Source organism: Saccostrea cucullata, unplaced genomic scaffold (assembly GCF_032062105.1).
Source record: "Saccostrea cucullata isolate Sc308-1 unplaced genomic scaffold, CSIRO_AGI_Scuc_v1 ctg5845, whole genome shotgun sequence".
Classification (NCBI taxonomy): domain Eukaryota; kingdom Metazoa; phylum Mollusca; class Bivalvia; order Ostreida; family Ostreidae; genus Saccostrea; species Saccostrea cuccullata.
In genome coordinates this window covers 48,412-59,314 of record NW_026935790.1, presented here as the reverse complement: position 1 = coordinate 59,314, position 10,903 = coordinate 48,412, and the positions used below count along the sequence as shown (strand labels likewise).

The 10,903-nt window shown below is 31.4% G+C and overlaps 1 long non-coding RNA gene across 2 annotated transcripts; it reads right to left on the bottom strand.

The window, feature by feature from the left end:
* Window positions 1–1,567: 1,567 nt before the first annotated feature.
* LOC134243780 (uncharacterized) lies at window positions 1,568–3,467 on the bottom strand. 2 transcript variants are annotated; one of them, XR_009987109.1, is made up of 4 exons: window positions 3,205–3,467; window positions 2,686–2,769; window positions 2,149–2,224; window positions 1,568–1,821 (listed from the first exon to the last, which is right to left on the bottom strand). It is a non-coding gene; the product is annotated as an uncharacterized LOC134243780 (long non-coding RNA). The 2 variants fall into 2 exon arrangements; XR_009987108.1 differs by having other exon boundaries at window positions 1,570–1,821; window positions 2,149–2,243.
* Between the last annotated feature and the right edge of the window lie 7,436 nt (window positions 3,468–10,903).

The following is a 10,903-nucleotide window of genomic DNA, read 5'->3' as shown; positions in this document are numbered from 1 at the left end:
AAATATTTCAAATTTAAGCCTAAAAGTCAGAATTTAAAAAATTACAATCATGATTGTAGCTCAATTATAATGGAGTAAATTTCTACAAACTAGTAGTAAGTAATATACTGAAGTAATTATAAATAATATAAGAAAAGTATTGTATGTAAAATTCAAATCCGCAAAAATAAAATCAAAACACAACAGGTAAATAATGTAGTCATTCTGGACTCCAAAAAGACTGCAAAATCTGACTGAAACTGCCCCTAGTAAAACTTCTGCATGGTTTGTAAATGGCTTTTCAATTTCACACAATAAATTATATCATACTTTGCATAAAAAGAATAAAAGTTGCCAATAAAAGTTGTCCATTCTTTTTACATGTACACTTTAATAAGACACACTAAGCCACTAAGAGAGAAGCCTCACTCGCCCACAAGCAACAGCAAAAGGATCGGTCAGAGACACCACCTTTCTCTTGTTTGGGTATCAAGATCTGCAACTTACTGCCAGCAAAGCTCTTTTAGACCACCCTTATATTGTTTCCCAAGTATTTCCACAATAGATGTCCATGCATGATTATCCAAGTTCAACTTGAAAAATACTTTATGTTGACTGTGAAAAATACAAGACCCAAAAAAAGCCTTTATATCATTTGGTTATGTCAATTCAAATTAAGGAAAAAGTATCACAATTACACAAAATAATAGCAGCTTAAATTTGTTTACAATACATGTAGCTCGTTTGTTCCAACTGCTAGGTTTATTGCTTGATGATTGTAATATAACATATCCTCTTTAAATCAACGTTACATTGGTATGCAAAACTTTTCTATAGTGATATTTTCAACTTGCTTTAATATTTCAAAAATGAGCTCTGAAACATGCACATATAAAAGTCCTGTATAAACATATGTAAAGGTACTCAGATTTTTTTAAGCCTTAATTACAATTCCATAACTCATAATTCATAAACTCTCTTATTCAAAATGGAAGGAAACAAATTATATTTTACTCTTGCAATTCTCATTACACTTGCAATATCAATTGTAATATTTATTAAAATCACAATTCACCCCTTTTTTACTCAGAAATGTCTCTACCTCATTTGCCTATTCTATTTTTTACGTCTATGACTCACTAAGCCACTGACAGGGAAGCCTCACTCGCCCACAAGCAACAGCAAAAGGATCGGTCAGAGACGCCACCTTTCTCTTACTTGGGTATCAAGATCTGCAACTTACTGCCAGCAAAGCTCTTTCAGACTACCCTTGATCATGATTGTCTTATTTTTTCCACAATAATGTCCATGCACTTATTATTTAAGTTAGACTTGTACATATATGTGATTGCAGATTACACAACAAACCAATAAATGTTTAAACAACAAAATACATAACAGTTTTAATCTGTAATCAAGCATAAGAAAAAACTTTCACTGTCAAAAATACAACACTAGGTATATTATTTTTATCTAACATTGAATTTGTGCAAAACAGTAGCAACTCAGATATTTCATCTCTAATAGCCTATCTCTGTTCAATTAATACATCCATAGATTTGACTCTTTTAGATTCTTTATTTGTCCTAGTTCTTCTTATGCTCTGCCTTTTAGAGTGCTTTGATTTGAGAATGGCACTTTTGGTGTCCTGTTCTTTCAAGACATTCTCACATTCATCAGAACGCAACTTCAGCTTTCTAATTTCATAGATAGTATTATCTTTAGAATCATTTTTTGTACTATGAAGACGTAATCAATATTTAAAACTGCTTTTTCTTGCTTCTTCTTCTCTTCATGCCAAGAAGTTTTCAGCTCTGGAGAAGCACACCTAGCTCCTAATTTCTACAATAAACATAAAAATAAATACCCATTTGCCTATATATACATATTATATGTGTGCTTCCAGATTTATGCAATTGCATATAATAAATAGTAAAAACAAGATCTGAGTTGATTTTAAAATTTTCATTTGACCTAGAGGAAGCACAGCTCAATTTTGCTTAATTAAAAATTTACGGAAGACTACAAAAGATATGCCATTTTTTTCAAATCTGCGTAATAAAGACAGATAATTAGCTATAATTTCAGGCCAGCGAGCGACAGATTTCGAAGCGTGTAAATTTTGGTCTAATGATTTTTTTCACCATCTTTTTTTTTGGAGCATTTTACCTGCTTGACCTTGAACATATTGAGGTGCCCTTTTCTCTGCTCCTCCACACTAATTCTTTCATTTAGCAGCAAGATACTATGGATATGATAAAAAGCTGTCATAAACAAAATATGAAAAATTAATAACAGGTGTGGCTCTCCATAGAAAGAATATACAAAAAAGGAGAAAAAATATACAAACAGGGTATACTTATGACTAACATGACTACGGCAAGAAGATAACATTTTACACAATGAAAAAAATTCTCTGTGTCATCTAGTTAAGTGAATTGCATAAAAAACATATAATTATATGTATAGATCAAATTTATAGACGACAAAATATGATATGAAACATACATAATGGTACCGTAGTCCGAGCACATGGAATTTGAAGATAGGAAAATGCAAAGAATAGCATTTACAGCATTTATCATATTAAGACACACATATATATAGTTTCACAGCAGCAAGCTGCAGAATTTGTGGAAGTACATGTAAATTGGGGACTGGGGACTTTTTGCCATTTTTTTTTTAGCAATTTACCAATGTATTTACCTGCTTGACCTTGAATATGTTGAGGTGCGCAGCCCTTTTCTTCGTGTTCCTCCACGATATTTTATTTAATGTAGCAGAAAGATACTATGGATAAAAAAAATATGAAAAATTAAAAGCAGGTATGGCATCTCGTAGAAAAAATATACAAACAGATGTATTTATGATATAGAGCAAGTAGATAACATTCATACAATAATAAAATCCTCAAACTTTGTGATCTAGTACATATTATGATATGTATTATATTAAATTTAGAGACGACAAAACATGATATGAAATGGGTATACATACTCGCAACACATGGAATTTAAGAGTAAACTTAAATGCAAAGGTTAACATGTACAGCATTTAACATGCAAGTTATTGGGATAATGAACAAGTGATTTAACATAAAGTAAAATATATTAACAACTTACACTGTAGATAGCAAATTTTTAAAGTGGACAACAAATGCAAACTTCCAGTAAATGGTGGCAATCTCATACACAATAAGTTGTACAACAAATGATTAGTTCGTACCTCATACTGGGTAGCCAAATATCTGGTCAAGTCACTTTCAGGAAGAGAGCCTCAGCAAGTTCAATGTTGATCATTCCCATAGCTACTTCAAACTTTTCTGGCACAATTTCTGAAAGAAAAGATGTATCTTGCAGGGATTTTTATTCAAACTAGGAATAATTCTCATGAATGTAAAAATTTGAAAAGTTTATAGATGACCGACGAATACCAGACACAGAACAGAAAACTCGCTCGGGTCTTAAAATGGCTCAGGTGAGCTAAAATAAATCAATTCATGTGATTTTATTGATCTTATCAAAAAATTTAAGAAATCTTAAAAATACTGCTTTTGTCATTTCTTGTGAGCATTTGGATTCCTGTAAATAATGCATGCATAATTGTGCATCATAGAATGTGATAGCTATTTTTAATAATTCATGCTTACGTATTTAACGTAAAAAATTATGCATAGCTCAGAATCCATTGCTATTGTATTTTTAGGATAAGGAAAATAAGAATATAAACCTCGTATTGTCTACTTGGTATATAGCATTTCAAGTTGTTGCAATATTTTTTATACTCTTATGCTAAAAGATACAAGTTAATAAAAACATTGTTTGTTTATTAGTTATAATAGAAAATTTGAGCGGTATGGTTCTCACCATTTTCACAAGCTGTCTACATAGCCGGCGTTATGGGGAATCGTTCAGGCACAGTCCACACTGCAACTATTTAAATAATCAAAATAAGTGCTCAATATATTCTTGAGTAGGCATTAAGAAATAAATAAATAATTTATTACATTGTACAACACTCTCTGTAAATGCTGAACAGAGGAACACTTTAGTGACAAAAATTCTGAAACCAACCCCAAACGAGAAAATTCTGGTTAAAATCCATCTTTAAGTTAGATGGTTAAAAGTGTTAAATAATTATTACAAAAATGTAAATAGCGCTTGCCCAAACGTTTTTACTGCCAGGCATTTTATGTGTACAGCCCAGACTAAGGAACAGTAACATTATCAGTAGCAGAGGCAATTATTCATTCAAGGACACATGATAAAATTTTGTACATCGTTCCTACCGCTAAACAGGGTCGTAAATGTCTTCGTCTTCTGTTAAAACATAAATGATTGCGCCCATGAGAAAAGGGTCCTTATGGCATTTTTACTAAAACAGAGAAATAACGTCATAAAGACGTGACGTTAGACAGATCGACGGCGAGTGTCAACGCATTTTTTTACCACGTGTAAACTTACGTTTTTAACACTAACTTTTGTCGTAGGTCTGAATATTGATAAAAGAATTTCATTCGCATATTTTGATCTGTGTCCAAATCCTTTTGTCCACTAGTTCTAATTTTAAAAAAAATGACAGAATTTTATCCCAGTTCGGTTCCTTTACTAGTAAAAGTTGAAGCTAGTATATATATTTATACCTCGAAGACAGTAATAATAAATTACTATGATCTATATTCATTTTTGCCAAAAGCTTCAGACAATGTGATTAATTGGCTTGTTGAATACATGGACAAATGGATTCGAATGTGATATATGTGGACCAGTTTGAGAATTCGTGCATGTGTTGTAATAGACACAGAAATGAATAAAATATCGAAAAAGGATTTTGATCCGCTCCACCATTCACAACATGTAAACATTGAATCACCGCCAGACACCGGTGCAGGCTAACTTTTGTACATTTCGTTTTTATGCGATGTACATATATTTGGTATAAAAATGAAGCTCGGTTAACTTCTTCTCAAGAAAGAAATTAAACTTTAAAGTATAATTTTTCTGAAGACTTCACAATTCAAACAGAATACACAAGAAGAATATATGAATAAAAATAAGAGAGATAACTCGAGGTACAAGAGAGGTACCTGAGAGGGAATTTCGATGCAAGTGTACGTTTTTATCCTCATTCGATAAAGTTTAATTTCTTAACAATCGTCTTGCATGGCTTTGTTACCGGATTTAATAAAAAAAAATATACTAAGTAACAGCAGCTTAAACACTTTTTAATCATCATCATTTTTAAATAAAAATTCTTGTACAATTCTCTTAAAAAAAAAAATTAGCAAGATTTTAATAATTTATTGCACTGATAATTCAGTAATTTCAGCACATTGAAAATATTTTTTTTTTCTTTGTTTGTTAGATAGCCAGGTTTTAAAACTTATGAGAGAGAGAGAGAGAGAGAAGGAGTACATTGAAATCAATTTATATCCAAGTGTTTTTGTTTTGTTTTTTTAATTCTTTATGAATTAATTTATTTCGTTTTTTTTTTTACCTGCAATAAAATAAAATAGATATATTACACAAAACATGAACATTATGCTTACACGATTCTTATTTTGGCTGTGGACAAAGGGGGGGGGGGGGGGGGTAGGGGTTGAGGCATTTGAATTAACAAAACCTAACACTTACATGTACGGATATAAAACTTGCTTCGAAATTTTTGGTGATCTTTACCGCCGCTACATTTTATCAATAAATCTATGAGCATTTACAGATCAATACAGTTACATATAAGAATCTGCCAGTAATGACATAATATATGAGTTCTTTTCAGACCGGAAAGAAAATTACAGCAAAAGTCAGAAAAAAATGAAAGTGGAATATAAAATTGGCGAGATTCCCAGACAGCATTACCACAAGCGAAAGGCCTTCAAAACAGTTTTGCCATAAATGTATCAATTCTGTGAAGACTTTTTGTTTTATCCATTAAATAATGGTTTTAACTTTTTGAAATATTTTATTCAATAAAATAGGTTAAAAATTAAAAAAAAAATACTGCTTAATGTCCTACCCCCAACCCCTCCCCCGATAGGACCCGTTATACATCTTGTAATTTATGCAAAAGCCGCTGGCTAACGAAAAATGTAATGTAGATTTTTTGTCTACTTATAAATGTAGCAGTAATAATAATTTTTTGTAGCAGTAGTTTTGTGTGTAGCGGTATTGACAATTTTGAAAATGTAACGGTAATGACACACACCCAATGCTAAGGATATTCATGTTTTTTTTTATGATACCAGACTGAAATTCATGAAAAGCAAATCATTTGGAATACATTCAACATAGGTTTGTATTTTTTTTATTAAACCTCGGCAATGCTTACATATTAGAATTTCGTACACAAAAGAAAGTTAGGGGGGGGGGGGGGGAGTAAGTGTTGAAATTAAAAAAAAAATTACATCATAACTAAACAACAGTATACCTAGCTACATGTACCACTTTGCAAAAATCCGTCATTTCAAAATTCGGCCAATCAGGGAATATTACGTATATGTAACAGACGTATAACTGAACACGAAGCACAGGCACTTGTTTTGGAAATTAATTCTTAACCCATAGTATATGATATGATACTATATTGGTTTAAAAATTAATTTCCGAAACAAGTGCCTGTGACATAAACATATAAGTCCTGATTTCCAATTGAATTAATGTTTTACTATGAATTAAACAGCGCGATTTATTAAAACAACAGATAAAATTATTTCTTATCACGCGAGATTTATTTATTTGATTAAAATTATTATAAATGAATAGATCGACAAATCAATTTTACAATTTAATGAAATTCGGATTGAAATTGTTTTTTGTCAAAACCAAAATGTCCGGAATATACATGTATTATTTCATTATAGGTTACGCTTCGGTACCATTTCACTCATTGATAGTGGTCAGTCAAGTTTCTAGTTCCGGGTATTTGTTGCCCAATAATTGATCGCTTATGTTTATGAAAATGACATTGTTTAAAATTACTATTTGAAAAATAAATTAAAGAATAATTTTCTAATATTATTGTCTAACTGGGTTGTTGTTGTTGTGTGTGTGTGTGTTTTTAAGGGGGGGGGTTAAGCTCATATTAACTACTCGTACATGTATAAGTGTGTCATTTACCTATTTAACGCCTACCTCCACCCAAAAAAATGACATCATCCCGAATTAACTACCATTCTCGGTAAAAAAAATTCTTGGAACTCACCGCCTTATTTCATGCATGTGAGTTTTATCTTATTTAAACAGCGCATATTTTATGAGTTAATGATAAATAAAAAAAAAAAACGTTCGATATTAGGATTGAAAAAGGATGTATTGTTTCAATTAAAATAAAGATTTTATTACCAATGCAAGACAGAGTTCCTTCCAAATGTTTTTACAAACATTTTAGAGAGTATTGCTTAATCCACAGTGTATCAAATAATTTTCCTTAAAATTATTGTATTTTCGTAAATAATTGCATTTCAAATGTTTGTCTTCATCATGTTTATATATAGAAAAAGAAAAAAATATTCTACATAAATATTCTGAATAATCTGGGTAGATTCTGGTTTATTGTTGTTCCCGGGGACATTTTTTTTTTTTTTTTTCACATTTGGAAAGATGTATCAGATTTATACAATCAAACAACAAATTGTTGCTTCATTTAAAATGAAATGACTTTTGAACTCATCTTGCCTACTTACAAAACAATTCTTGCCCGGAAGTTGCACCTTCTGAGGTGCCGGTAAATATTCTATCGTCCAACATGAGAGAAGTGTAAAACAAACAACTAACACACCATGCATTAATTGATATATAATATTTATAACAATTAACTTTTCAAAAAAGGAGAGAAAAAGGTTCTATATCTTTGATGGATACTACTACAATAACAACTATTTTAAAAAAATGATTCTTTACAGTCATATAAGAACGTTACAAAAAAAAATTATAGTCAATGTTTGACGTAACGTTAACCTTACGTCATGATTCCACTGTTAAAAAGTAGAAGTATCACTGATATAAACGAAGAAAAAACATACTTAGAGATGGATTAGAACCATAAAATTTCATATTTGACAACTCCTAACCTTGTTCTATCAACATTCATGAAGAACTCAAAATGTGTAAAAACTGTCATAAGGACCCTTTTCTCATGGGCGCAATCAAATTTCATCCAAAGTTTATCATGCTTCTCCTTTTCGAGTAACTCTCTTTCGCCCCTTTCTCCCGTACAACATCATGATCAAGTTCAACATGCCTGCGTGGAACTCTCCAAAAAATTAAATTGAATTTCGGCGCGGTGTGTTGTTTTTAAATAAATTGCTTTTCGAGCCCGACTTCGATCCCGATGTAATTGTACTACATTGGTAGTCGATAGAGAAAAAACTAAGTTATATTCCACAGTTTTGAAAAATCTACATAAGGGTAAATAAATAAAAATGAGAAATAAATAAATTAAAATGAATAGGGTGCCTAAATATTTTTTTTTCAAAAATGTTTCAGCATAAGTTTACATTAGGTATAAAGAATTATTTATGACATATTCAAAATACCAAAAATGTACTTAAACTTTAAGGATAAGCATATTTACTTTTACATGTCGATATTCTTAAACGGAACGTATAATTATCTCAATTAAACTAGAAATTTTTCTCGACGTATTTTGCATTAAATATGAATATACTTATTTGAAAACTGTATTTAATTATATCACAATATATCTCATGTAAAATGTACCGTTATACATAAATTAAATTCAATACAAGAAATTTACTGGAGTAAACGAATTTATTAAATTATATTAAACGCGACTTTTCATGCAGTGTATAATAATACAAACTCATTATCTACATATATAACAATACACCCTCATCTCCTACATATATAACAATACACCCTCAGCATCTACATATATAACAATACACCCTCATCATCTACATATATAACAATACACCCTCAACACCTTAATATATAACAATAAAACACATCATCTACATATATAACAATACACCCTCATCACCTACATATATAACAATACACCTTCATCACCTACATATATAACAATACAACCTCATCATCTACATATATAACAATACATCCTCATCATCTACATATATTACAATACACCCTCATCATCTACATATGAAACAAAACACCCTCATCATCTACATATATAACAATACACCCTCATCACCTACATATATAACAATACAACACATCATCTACATATATAACAATACACCCTCATCATCTACATATATAACAATACACCCTCATCACCTACATATATAACAATACAACACATCATCTACATATATAACAATACAACCTCATCATCTACATATATAACAATACACCCTCATCATCTACATATGTAACAATATTTACATTCGCTGTGTTTTTCTAGTAAGCTTACTGTGAAATTGATTTGAAATTCATTTTTGTGTATACTCACGCGTAGAAATTTGAAATGCACAGTGAAAAACGCGCTAAAGTGCATGCATTGCAAGGTGCGTAGGAATACAAATTCCTGGGCACTTCTTTCCAAAAGGGAATTCCATAACAATATAAATAAAGCTTCAAATGATTCAATACATAATTTTCATGCAAATAAAACAAAGTATAACCTTTTGTTTTCTTTTTTGAATAAAATAATCATTTCCAGAACTATTATGAGCTTTGATCAATAAAACTTTCAACGTCACAATGATCAAAAAGAAACGTCTGCTTTGATGTATACCGCAGCTATGGATGAAAAGGGTGACTTGGCATGCCTCCACTTGTTGATCTTTTTCCTGAAATAGGGTTAAATATTGATTATTTGTGCGATGTGGAATTCGACGGAATTATTGAAAGTTCTCCAATGGGTATAGCAATTTCTTCTGTGGCAAACACTGAGGAGATGGAGCGAAATCTGAAGCTGGATGAAGAAGGAATTGAGAGAAAAAATGACCGATTTAGGAAAGTTTCAGAGGAGGAAATGAGGAAATATTTCGAAAATAACCAATCAGAATCCACCAAAAAAACACTAAATGGGCTCTTAATATATTTCATGGTAAGTTTAAACAAATATGCATTCAATCTCAAATAATGCTGATTATTGCTTCTTTGCATAAAACAGATTATAACTGTTCAGTCGAAATTACACTGATGTTTAATTTTATCACCAAATGCTAATTTGACTGATATGCAAACAGACATTTCCATATTGGACTAGTTCTCATCTGTGCCTCCTTTTTTTACATGTAGAATGGTCCCTCGAGGCTCTCGGTAAACCACTGGACCTCACAAATATTTCCTCTGAGGAGCTAGCAAACTACCTATGCCAATTTTATTGTGGGGCAAAACCAAAGCTCACCAAATCAATGGAAAAACAACTCCCAGGTGAATTAGCTGAAGAGTACCATAAAAACACATGAAAGAACATCAGAGCGGCACTTAACAGACATCTACAAGACATAGGTCGAGACATTGACATTGTAAAAGGCAAAAATTTCAAAGTGGCAAATAGAACACTTAATGGCCTGTTGAAGGAGAAAATGAGAACAGGTTTGTCGAGACCTACATGCCATTAAGAAATTATATGTGATAATGACTTGAGGAAAATTGCTGAATATTTCAAGGACGCACCAAACAACCCAATAATTCTCAGACAATGTGTATGGTTTTACATTGCTGTTCACTTTGTAAGCAGAGGTGGTGAGTTTCATCATCAACTAAAGCTCAATTCATTCAACTTTCATTCCGATGCCTCGGAGGAATATGCCATACTGAATCATGAAATAAAGCAAACAAACTTTCAATTTGGTTTGGAAAATGAAGAGGCCCCCAATGATGAACGCATGTACAGTACGGATTCTACTACATGTCCAGTTAAAATGCTAAAACTCCTGATAGAAAAAACAGATCCAAATTCTACTCACCTGTTTAACCAGTACAATAAG